This window comes from Vigna umbellata, chromosome 2 (assembly GCF_029865625.1).
Source record: "Vigna umbellata cultivar VRB3 chromosome 2, Vumbellata_1.0, whole genome shotgun sequence".
In the NCBI taxonomy this organism is placed as follows: Eukaryota; Viridiplantae; Streptophyta; class Magnoliopsida; order Fabales; family Fabaceae; genus Vigna; species Vigna umbellata.
The window spans coordinates 34,107,886-34,121,647 of record NC_142166.1 but is presented as its reverse complement, the minus strand read 5'-3'; positions in this window follow the sequence as shown (position 1 = coordinate 34,121,647).

Below are 13,762 nucleotides of genomic sequence, written 5' to 3'. Positions count from 1 at the left end.
TGACACACTACTACTCAACTACGTGCACAAGCCGAATGAAATCAATGTTTCTAGCTGCACGTCACATACACCTACTCCTGTGAATCATCATCTCTCTTTTCCAAGGAACCGTGTGCTGCTTGCAACCTAGTCTCTGTGCAGTACAAATTAAAAGAACGAAAAAAAAACACTCCAAAAAAAATTAAGAAGCTCTCTATTCCCAGCGTAACAGCGTGCACAAGCCAACAAAGCAAAATTCTAATATATGGAATATATAAATGCACATGGCAGCAGCCAAACCAAAGCTTCAATAAAAGAGGTGCACATAACCAAATGAAAAGGCAATGGGAAAATCATCAAAAAGGAGTCAAAATCAGCTCTTCATTCATCACGTGTAAAAACAACGTTTCAAGGAAAACCAAGAACCTAAGTGGCAAGTGGCGGCTACTGGAACCTCTCCAAACTACAATTTCTTTTATATCCCTCCTCTCTACTCTCGGCTTCAGCCTCCTAGTTCTCACATTTTTCCTTTGTTAAAAAAAAACCGAGAGAAAAACCAAGTCCGTGGTCCCATAACAAAGTAGCCTAGAGAAACGAGTGGAGAATGGCCACTGGCGGCTGCAACTCTTCCTTAAGTGTGCCCTCCTATTCTCCGTGTGGGCCAGGTGTGCTGGACGTGTAGGACCTCCAAGCTGCTGCTGGATTTGCTGGACGTCACCCCTTCTTTGCTGCACCCCATGGAATGATGTCCGTGTGTGCTGGAGAAAAATGAAGAATTTTGGACGCTCCTGGATTGGACGTGTGCTTCCGTGAGCTGCTGTTGTCCACGTACATCCAATTCCACTGCAGCTGGACGTCCGTATCCGCGTGGACCAGCTGCACCTCCCTTCTTCTCCAAGCACACCTACTGGACCTGGACCTGGGCCGTGACCCTCTCGCTAGTGCATTGCTGGATGGGAGCTGCTGGATGCTTTTAATGTGTAGCAATCCAGAAAATGAACTTGACAAAATGAATTGTCAAAGGAGCTGTCTTGGGGCCGTGTGTGTCCTTCTTCTTTGGACACCCCCCGCTCATGTGTGCTGCTGTGTGCACCCCCGGAAATGAAATCCACACCTCCTCTCTCATCTTAACTTAAATTATAATTGATGTGGCATTTTCTTTTTGACCTCCAAATGTCCCAAATAATATCCAACAATTTCCCTACAATTAATAATGCAAATAATTAGTCCAAATAATTCAAATTAATTAAAATTTGAATTTTCGATCAAATTAAGCACAATTGGTGAAAACGGGAAAATATCGGACATTTAAGCACAATTCCCTGATTAATTCTAGCACAATAAACCAAGTGAAGTCAATAAAATATCGACTCATCAAAATAGACCACACTTAGTCTTTTGCACTCCTGGGCAAAACCAAGACGAAAACCAGGGAACTACTCGAACATCAGGGAGCTGACACAGACTCGACAAACAGACAACAAAGACTCAACAAAGACAGAAACAGAATTACACAGTTCTCCAGGAATCTGGACCAAGAAAAGAAGTAGACAATATCCGACACAGAATCAATCAGAGAAAGCAGATACTCATGAAATCATCCAAGCAATTCAGTACAAGGAAAATATTCAATCAGTTCAAGAGATGAATCAAAAGCAACAGAGCCTCACAGATGCACACAATCAGTGTTTCTCTCAAGTGTTTAAGGTAAAACAATGTCACTCAATGCACTCAAGAAAGCAATCACAAATAGACTTGACAAGCCTCTAATATCAACACTCAAGCACATACGCATGTTCAAATCAAAAGGTCTTTTATGGGTGTAATGGGGCCAAGGACAAGGGAGGATAAATATGGATGAGAAGCTACAAACCAAAAGAAATAGAGGAGCAATGGGGAACAAGTGTAAACACATTCAAACACACCCACAACCTCTAATTACATCCTCTTCTTGACTCCATTATTCACAATTATTCACATTTTTTTTTCTTCTTTTTTTTTTTCATTTTTTTTTTCATCCTGTCTCTTTTCTTTTCTCTCTGTTTAGGACACAACTATAAGAGACAAGATACACAACATATTTACAAACATAAAACAAGAAGAGGAACCAACCAGCCAATTCATCAGAAACCCAAGGAGACCACACTTGTTCCCAAAACACTTCCAAAGCTCCAAAATTCCCTAAGGTTAAGGTTATCATGTTTTTTCACTTAAGGGTGATTAATGAGCTTGAAAACAAAGAACAGGGGAAAAGTATAGGCTCAAGGGGGTTATCAAAGGATTAGAACAAGGTAAGCTTATTTGGCTAGAGAGGCTCGAGAAAAAAGCTGCCTTTATCACTTCCAAACATGCATATCAATCAAGAATCATCAACAAGAGTCAAGCCAAGGCATATGTGCAAGCAATCAGGAGACATATCACACACAAGAAAGAACATAAAGTGGCTCAAATCTCACACAGGGTAATTCTGTCACAATCAATTCAACTCTCAAAAATCATAATCATCTTCCAAGCAGAGAAAAGCAAGGATTTCAAACAAATAAGTATCAATCAAGTGAAGGAAATGATAAGTCTACAACCCAAACAAAGTCCAGAAATCCAGAGAAACATGTAAAACTGTATACAAGACACGACAAAAACAACCTAAAACAGAAAAAATTTAACCAAGAAAACAAAAATTAACAAAGAAAAATCAGAATCTCCCCCAATAGACCACACTTAAACTACACAGTGTCCTCAATGTGTCATAAACATAAGATCAGAAATCAAAACAGTCAACAGATCATGGACAAGTGCAATAAAAGTAAGCAAAGGGGAGAAGAGAAAAGGAAAACTCCCCTGATCATGGTGGCAGTTGCCAATTTTGGACTTTCAGGGAGATGTCTTCCACCACAGGATCCAGCAAGGAAGTTTCGAGGAAGAATTGCTTCATCCTCCAGATTTGATCTAGCAGGGAGATATCGTCCACAGCTGGATCTAAGAAGCAAAAATTGTTGATGAGCAGGTTCAGCTGGTGCCTATTGATGTTGAAACTTTTGTGAATGCTGGCACCTTTGTCTTCCAGCATGGGTGCATGTTGATCAAATTCATTTGTACCTCCTGCAATGGGGTTAGTGCAATGTGGCTCTATAGAAATTTCATGCAGGGGTATAACACCCAATCCTAGTGTAACAAGCTGAACCTCAGATACATCCTCAGAACATGAATCAATTTCTAAATTACAAGTAATATCAATAACAGACTCAGATTCATGTTCAGTGCATGGAGAATAAACATTAGGATGTGATATCAAAAAGTGGTTCTCATCATGCACAGAGGAAGAATTAAAAACATGCTCAGCAACAATATGATCATCAACATACCTCTCAACAACATAATTATCAACAAAATCACATTGAGGTATGTTTACCTCCACTTCCCTAAAGATTGGTAAAGCGGTGGAATATGAAAGTTGTCTACCTGATTCAAAATTACTACTTATACCTGCCTGGTCCTCAAGATATTCATCAGTCTCTTCAGGTGCAAGGGTAGGGACATAGGACGATGGGAAAGTAGATGGCACAATAGTAAGCTCATGACTCTTCTCCCCATCTTCTATGTTGATGCCACTAACATCATCTGGGATCTGAACAGTCTGAAATGGTAACTCTGAATCTTGAGACTGTTCCTCAGTGAGTTGAGTGGTCATCTGCCCTATCTGATTGCTCAAACATTGAAGGTGTGCTCTGTTCTCTTGCTGAAACTGAAGGTTCTGCATGGTCATCTGCTCCAACAACTCCTGCAATGTAAGCTCAGAAGTAGAAGGTTGAGGAGCTATCTGGGCAGACTCATAAAGTTGCAACTGTTGTTGTTGCTGGACTGGCGGAGGCATACAAGCATTCTGAGATGGTGCTTCCTGATATTGCTGTGAAGCATCATACCATCCCAAGCTAGGGTCATTCCATCCAGGATCGTTGTTGTAACCATACTGAGCGGGGAAGAATTCATCCAAGAACAGATGCTTAAGATCTTCCCAAGAAGTGATGCATCCTGGAGGAAGACAATACAGCCAATCCCTTGCTGCTTCTTGTAATGAATGTGGGAATGCCCTTAAGAACATGTGATCAACCGGTACATGTGGAGGCTTCATTGAAGAGCAAATGCTGTGGAATTCCTCCAAATGTTTGTGTGGGCATTCACCTGCAAAACCATGAAACTTAGGCAGCAAATGTATCAGTTCAGTCTTGAGAACGCAATGAACATCATCCTCAGTAGGTGGAACAGGTTCCCGAAGAGAACTCTCAGAAGTCGGAGGATGAGCCATATTGTTCTCAACATACAAATCAGCAGAATGTGAATTACAATCAGAGTAACATGCAGAAGGAGAATCATAATCAGAGGCACTCACAGAATAAGCACTATTCACATAACCAGAATAGGTAGACATAGGAAAAAAAAATACTAAAAATTACGAAACAAATAAAACACAACACATTTATACATGCAACACGCACACACAAAACAGAATATCACATCACAACACAAGACAAGACACAACACACACTGACACAACAAAAAGACCTAAGACTGAACCATTGGTCCCCGGCAACGGCGCCATTTTGATGAGAGGGTCGCACCTCCCAACAAAAGTTGTGCATAAAAGAATGCAGTATAAACTAGGAAGTGACTCCTAGGTCGTCTCTCAAGGACCAATTTGTGGTTCAGTCTCAGATCACACACGGAAAAAGGGGGGGTTGTAATGTTTTTGGTTGCGGAAAATTAAATCAAACTGAAATTAAATAAAACAGAATTTAAAACGTGGAAATAAATTTTTACGACAGTAAGACTAAATGGTAAATGACAATAAAATCAGAGAATGCAAAATTCATCAATGCTTGAAATTAAAACGCTGTAATAATAAATAAGCAGAAAAACAGTAAATGGTAAAATAGAACGGATAATAAAAATTAAAACACTTTAACTGAAATGAAATTCATCAATGATTCAACACTTAAATTAAAATGACTCAACAATGAAGATAAAAATAATGAGAAAATTGCTCTAATCACTGTGACACACTACTACTCAACTACGTGCACAAGCCGAATGAAATCAATGTTTCTAGCTGCACGTCACATACACCTACTCCTGTGAATCATCATCTCTCTTTTCCAAGGAACCGTGTGCTGCTTGCAACCTAGTCTCTGTGCAGTACAAATTAAAAGAACGAAAAAAAAACACTCCAAAAAAAATTAAGAAGCTCTCTATTCCCAGCGTAACAGCGTGCACAAGCCAACAAAGCAAAATTCTAATATATGGAATATATAAATGCACATGGCAGCAGCCAAACCAAAGCTTCAATAAAAGAGGTGCACATAACCAAATGAAAAGGCAATGGGAAAATCATCAAAAAGGAGTCAAAATCAGCTCTTCATTCATCACGTGTAAAAACAACGTTTCAAGGAAAACCAAGAACCTAAGTGGCAAGTGGCGGCTACTGGAACCTCTCCAAACTACAATTTCTTTTATATCCCTCCTCTCTACTCTCGGCTTCAGCCTCCTAGTTCTCACATTTTTCCTTTGTTAAAAAAAAACCGAGAGAAAAACCAAGTCCGTGGTCCCATAACAAAGTAGCCTAGAGAAACGAGTGGAGAATGGCCACTGGCGGCTGCAACTCTTCCTTAAGTGTGCCCTCCTATTCTCCGTGTGGGCCAGGTGTGCTGGACGTGTAGGACCTCCAAGCTGCTGCTGGATTTGCTGGACGTCACCCCTTCTTTGCTGCACCCCATGGAATGATGTCCGTGTGTGCTGGAGAAAAATGAAGAATTTTGGACGCTCCTGGATTGGACGTGTGCTTCCGTGAGCTGCTGTTGTCCACGTACATCCAATTCCATTGCAGCTGGACGTCCGTATCCGCGTGGACCAGCTGCACCTCCCTTCTTCTCCAAGCACACCTACTGGACCTGGACCTGGGCCGTGACCCTCTCGCTAGTGCATTGCTGGATGGGAGCTGCTGGATGCTTTTAATGTGTAGCAATCCAGAAAATGAACTTGACAAAATGAATTGTCAAAGGAGCTGTCTTGGGGCCGTGTGTGTCCTTCTTCTTTGGACACCCCCCGCTCATGTGTGCTGCTGTGTGCACCCCCGGAAATGAAATCCACACCTCCTCTCTCATCTTAACTTAAATTATAATTGATGTGGCATTTTCTTTTTGACCTCCAAATGTCCCAAATAATATCCAACAATTTCCCTACAATTAATAATGCAAATAATTAGTCCAAATAATTCAAATTAATTAAAATTTGAATTTTCGATCAAATTAAGCACAATTGGTGAAAACGGGAAAATATCGGACATTTAAGCACAATTTCCTGATTAATTCTAGCACAATAAACCAAGTGAAGTCAATAAAATATCGACTCATCAATCTGCACATTAAACGAGGACAAAGTATACAAGCATAATAACACTTTTATAGTACATGCATTAAATGACATTAAATGTTTTGATCGTTCATGAATGTTATCTTATACTACATGTTCAAAACATTTTGTCATACATCGTGTCAATAAATATATCAATTGATCATAATATTCAGACAATATAAAACATGTTGTCATTTGTTGTGAAATATTACAATAATTGAACCTAATTCAGACAATATATCAATTAATTATTATTTAAGATAATTAGTTTTGAACCTAATTTATTATTTCCAAACATAATTATTTATTATATTTAGAGAAAATGTAAAACCGATTTTTTAATACAAATATACTTAAAACTATCTTAGAAATTGATTATATTTTAATAAATTGAGATAATGAGTAAGATAAATAGACCAAACATTAGAAAATACAAACATCATGAAAATGGTCATCAAATTACCAACAAAATACACAAAAATCCCCAAACTTTCATCTCTTCTCTTAACCCTGGTAGGAGGTGAACTTACCTCTCACTGAAGATATTTTCATTTTATCTGAAAATCCAGTTATTTAAAGTTGAACAATAAAGTATCTCTGAGCATATCTCCTAATCCTTGTAAAGAGTACATGACAGTATAAAATGGAAAGATACTCACGGATCATATAATTAACATGGTTGTAGTGTGTGACTGTAGATGATGAAAAGACTCATGGAGATAGGTCTGCATCCAAATCACATTTTACTTTTGTTGGAATCTTGAATGTTTGGTTGGTTGAAGTAGACTACAGCACCAACCAGCTCAAAACATGGTGCCTTTTTATTTCTAAATCTGGAAAGACATGAAGAGACCTATAACACAGGGTAAGTAGATGAATATATATGGATAGAGTGACATTTGTGATGTGAATCAGACATGGTCAACCTGCAAGCTCGTGCAGTACTTGTCACAGAGATTCGTCAACAAAAGAAATGTCATTCATGCACACTGCCAAATTCACAGTTTACCAATGTCATCTACTTACTCCCTCTTCTTCTCTCTAACATTCTTCAAAACTTACATTATGCTTCCACAATACAAAAACTTTTTATATACACATATAATATAAAATCATAAAGAATTTTTATAATAAAAATATTAAAATAATGGTTTGTCATTAACTCACAATATATTTTTATAATGTAACATTGTAAGTTTGTCTTCCTAATAAATAATTATATTTACTTTTATATCTTATATTTGATAAATATAAAATTTGTGTTTCTATTTATATCTGTTCAAATATTTAAATATTAAAAAAACACATTTTTTTCTTTAAATATGAAATAATAATAAATAAATTACATTTTATAACAGCTTTACTTCTACAAAATTTATTTGAATTCTTGTTTTATATTTTGTTTACAGAACTTGAAATTTTATTATTGATTTTCTCTATCACCTTGTGCAAGTTTCGCATGTTAAGCACCTATCTTTGTTGCTTCTAAAAGAAATACTATTTATTATAGTTGAGACTGGATTAAAAAAATAAATTATGCATTATGAATTATATAAAAATATAAATTATTATTGATATATATTTAATATTTTGTAGACAGTTAAAAGATATATTGTTTTAATATTACGAATAAGACTTTTTGGTGAATTATTTTAAAATTATTATGTTAATTTTATAATTAGTATAGATCTAGAAGTAAAAAGTATGTTTTTAAAACAACTAATTTACCATGTTACTTAAATATTAATAGTAGATATAGTATTTGTTTTATGAGTATTAGAAATATTTTAAGGTAAATGAAGAATTACTATTTTGTTATTATAAAAAAACCATTTACTCACTTATTATAAACCATTATTTCTAAAACTGCAAATTTTTATAAGATTTCACTACGGCTATTTGTCTTTTTTTTCATTCAAAGATAATTAAACATGTGGAATTTGATTGAAAAAATAATATAAATGATAGTCTAATATTATAGTTATATGTTTGACTTTTTGAATGAGGTATTATATATTAGAGTTTTGTTGATAAATAAAATTGTATCAATTCTTTCTTCACTAAAAGTGTATGACTTATGATACATGATGTTGTTGATTCTTTTAAGAAATCAAGAACTAACATTTTATAATAAGAGTATGAAATCGTTGAAGGTTATGTAAAATTGATTCTTTTATATAAGAATGATTACAAGACTTTAGGTTGAGTTTGGATGAATTTAAAATGATAAAATAAAGTGGTTAAGAAAAGGAATAATTATGTTTTTTTTTTGTAACGTTTAAATGTAATGAGAATATATAAATAAATGAGATTGACAATAAATAAGATATTAGTTAAACATATGTTATATTTTTTAGTTTTTTTATATTTGTATATAATATTATATGCACTAAGGAAAGAAGGTTGATGCTCATAATAGAGTAAGTGTAAGCATAAGGAACTAATCCTAGTGCTTTGAGTTTTTAGACATTGTCATTAGTTTTTAAATACAAGTTAAATGTGTGTGATTACACTAAGCTAATGTTGACACATCTAGTAATTTTTAATTCGAGTCAAGTATTTATGTTATATGGTATGTGACTATATTGAGTTATTGCTGACATTTACATTAGAAATTAATGAGTCAAGTGTGTGTGATTAATGATATCTTGATTGCATTTATCTATTGTTTACTTTTTAGTAGGTTTTTACTTGGAACAAGTGTTGATATAGCAAGTGACTTTATTCATTATGTGTGTATTCTAGAAATGATGATCTAATGACTTTATTCATTACGTGTATTCTAGGAATGATTTGTAGATTATGTATCCTTTATTAAGGCAAAAAATGAGTAGTTATGTGAACTAGTGTTTGGATTATCAAACTATGCATCAAGAATGAGATATGATGTGATTGTTTTTAAATGATTGAAGATACTAAAATGGATTTAGCTTTTAATAATATATACATACATTTTTCCTTATACTTATATAACTAGTTTAATTTCAAGTTAGATCACCTTGTGTATGAAATTATCATACTTCGTATGATAGCATAAAATCGTTAGTGTGGGTAGTTAGCAATAAGAGAAATGGTCTTGTTTTTATTAAGATTTTGTATATAATGAAATTTTGTTATTATAACCCATTTATTTGAGTAAAAACTATGCTTTTAATTGCAGTAGTGTTATGCAAATTAAGTGAAAAAATTATGGTATATTAGATAGTTTTATGACTTGGATAAACTACAATAATTGTTATAAAGAAAAGAGTACATTAATATTACAAAGCATATGTGATAGTGTCTAGATTACTTAATTTGACATATGATTTTTAACACTTAAATTACATGAAATTGATATATTTTTTAGTAAATTAGACCCTTAAGCTTAGAAATACAGAATGTGATAATGAGAATTAGTTACTTTTTATTTTAATGAATTTTTGACAAAAATGCAACAATTTTGGAGGAATAGAAGAACAAAGACAATTGAGAGTTGCAACTAGAGTTGAGCACTAAAAATATGGTTTGTGAAGATTTAAATTGTGACTTTCAGAACTAAGAACCAAAAACCAGATCTTAAGGGCTAAAGCATCAAGACGAGAAGTTTATCCACTAGAAAACCCTCCAATGAAAACATCAGAGTTGAGTACCCAATGCTAGTATTGAGTGCCAGTGTGTTTTTTCTATAAATGAAGACCTCGTGTCTAAGCTTAGGCATTAAGTTAGGAAGCAACTAAATAAGAATAAAGTAGGATATATTGTTATGAGGCTAAATAGGATATGTTTATTGTAAATAGTATGCTTATATGTTGTTGGATTTGTATTGCAATTAAACAATAAATTTTGTATTACTTCCATTTTGTTTATGCAAATTATATTTTAGATGATTATGTTTTTCATTGATTTGGTGTATGTTTACGCCTTAGAACATGATCTAGTTGTTGGAAGATTTTAGGAATGGGAATTCAACCGTTGGACTAACTGATTCAAAATAAATAGTGTAAGTTACCAGGGATGGAATTGCAAATTTTGTCCCCATAATTTTGACCATTAATTTAGGTATTAAGCAGACCTTCTGCCAAGAAATTGGGTAAGTTGTTTAAGACTTAGATAGAATATGTGTTTTTGGCCTTTGGAAACAGGAAAAGTAATAGATCATCATCAAATGTCCAACAAAGTTATCTACTAGATGATAAGGGTTGATTTCACTGTTATTTGAGAGTAAACTTTGATAACAAATGAACCCTTTTTGACTTAGAAACTTGTTTGTTCTCTTGTTTTTAGTTTATTTTGATGAATAAGAGAGTTGAGGTTATATTTGAAGATTTTATCACTAAATTCCCTTGATTTTGGAGGAAATTGGGATGAATTGGAAGAGGAGTTAAATTTCAAGAAGTTGGAACTCAGAAAGGAAAGAAAGAGCACCAGAAGAGAAGGCTGCTAAAGGTCACAGGACGCCTGGGCGCCCTCCTCTAGGGCCCTCAGCGCAGGTGCCTCGCAGTAACGCCTGAGCGCCCTTTTTGGGGTGCTGAGCGCCAACTTTCCTGTAACGTTTCACGCTTCACGCTTGGGTGCCCTGTCATGGGGCGCTGAGCGCCATCCTCTCGCAAGCTCGCCTGGGCACCCTAAGTGGGGCGTTGAGCGATGTCAATGTTGGCCCATGATCCAATTCAGCCCTATTTAAGGATTTGTTCGACCTAAAGAGATAATCTTTTGACATAATTAACACAAACTCATATTTTCTCCAACTCTCTAGAGGCACAAGTGGATGCGGAAGCTCTCCTCTTCAGTTTTTAGGGTTTATCTTTCATTCTCATTCCATTGTTCATCTAGTTTTCCCATGACAAGGTGGAACTAAACTCAATTTGTTGTTGGGGGATGATGTAACCTTGTGAACTCTCATGTATTTGAATTGGTTTTAATTATTTATGCTTCGTTCATCAATTGTTAGGGATTTTCTCCTTTGCTCTATGCTTGTTATGTTTTGATTGTTCATGGCATGATTTAATGGTCTTCTTTGTTATTGGGAAATACCTAGAAACCACGATTTTTGGAGAATTTCTTCCAAAATCAGTATTGATCAGGGATGGGGGTATGAGTTTTGGTCATCTTAAGCTTATAATCGTAATGCAGAATTAATTATTAGGGATGCAAGGGATTGCGGTCTAGTAATTAAGGATAGGATTTCTTCGCCGAGGGATCGAGTTTTAAGTAATTTAGAAAGTAATGTTAACAATTGAATGAAGAAGACAAATTCTTATATGCATGAGAGTAAACTAGGTGAAATCTAAACCCCAACAACAGAACCATCTCATAATTTCAATATCATTCATTCACCTTTGTGTTGTCATCAATTGATCAAAAGTGCATTCATATTTATTTTCTTTTTTTTACATTCAAAATCCTCAATTATTTTTCAAAAAGTCTTAATTAGTTGAGTAATCACATAATTGTTTAGTGTCATGAGTCTCTTGGGAAACGATACTTGATCTTACCATTTATTATTACTTGATACGATTCAGTATACTTGCCGATATCTTAACACTAGACATGGAAACAAATCTAGTCGAGTTGTCTAAAGAAGCTAGTGCCTAGGAGTAATTATGTGAAATTGGATTTCCATAAGATTACTAAGTATCTTACTTCAAGAGAAATATGTGTAAGGTTATTTGAAACTTTGTTTTAATGCATTTGCATATTTGAACAAGAAAGTATATGATTGTTGTTATATTCATTAGATCTATCACAATTGCCTCTAAACATATTACTTGAATCTAGTCTCCGCTCCACTCAATATATATAGTATATACTATTATTCATATTTTTCTAAAAAAAAACCCAAAAACCAATTGTCATGTACTTACTACTCTATATTAATATGATAATTCTCATTCAAATGTATTATAATTGATTTAGTGCATATCAATAGATCACACAATTGAATAGTTCTTTCAAAATTTTGTTCTTTACCACTTTATTGTGTGAAGGTGAAATTTAACCCCAATTAATATCCAACAATATACAACACTCTTATAATTGGTTATGACAATAATTAAATAGAAAGTTAAAGTTAACATGTTATTATAATTATAACTATTATTTTAATATTTTATAGGTTTTTGTTAATTTTATCTATGAGAAATAATTTTAAAAAAATGCTATATAATATACAAAACAAGACTTCTTCCTTTTTAATTAAAAGACACTGTCTAATATTCACACAAATCTTATAATTCTTAGTTTAATTAAATCCTAAACATTCATATAAAGAAATATAAACAAATGTTAAACATATAAAGATAATAAACATTTATATATATATATATATATATATATATATATATATATATATATATATATATATATATATATATATATATATATAATGTACAAAAAATAATCATGTCATTTACCTGTATATTTAAATCAAACTATTGAGAAATATAAAATGTGTTATAAATACTTAAAAAATTTAGAGCGCGTTGTATTAATAGGGATGAGTTACTAAATATCTCCAAAATAAAAATTCTATTTAATCAACAATGTTGACTAATATAATTATATTCACAGACCTCATTACATAATATCTTCATGATTTTTTGGTTGATGTAGACATCACAAATTAAATATAGATAATAAAAATATATTTTATAATTCAATGGCAACCAAAGAAAATAGCCCACATTAGGTGTAATATATTGTATTAATAAATTTATTAATATTAAGTTATATAACAGAAAATAGTAGAACCATAATATTAAGAGTTTGTTATATTACTGAGGTTAAAAGGGTAGTGTTTGTTTTTACAATGATCACAAGAAAATTACATGAAATTGCTGGGGAATAATGACTAATAACTATAGTGATCCTACAAGTTGTAATGATATTATTAATAATTAAATTTTAAATTGACGTTAATTTAATTTGTATATTTTTTTATTTACAGCGTATAAATATATATAAATAATAGAGTATTTGGAGTGCTATAATATTTATAAAAAGGTTTAATCCGCATTCCTATTTGCGTAGGTTTGTCTCGAATAGGTCCTCGTATTCTAAATGGTCTCAATTAGGTTCCTTGTGTAAAATTGAATCAATTTAGGTTTCTCCGTTAATTACGTTGGACGAGCGTTAAAAATTGTGGTTGGTGGTTTGGTGACTGAGCAAATTTTATTCACGTGGCAGCATTTCAGCGTCTGAGTTGGATTTTATTTCTTTACCGTTTTAAAAAACTTTATTTTAATCAAAACACAATGTTTAGTTAAGAAAAACTGATTAAAAGTTATGATTAGTGGTTTGATTGTTGAAAGCGTCCCAGATTGGGGAAATTTGGGAAACCACAACAACCAAGCCTCAAAAAAACTACAACACCGTCATCCTTCATCGCTCCACTGCC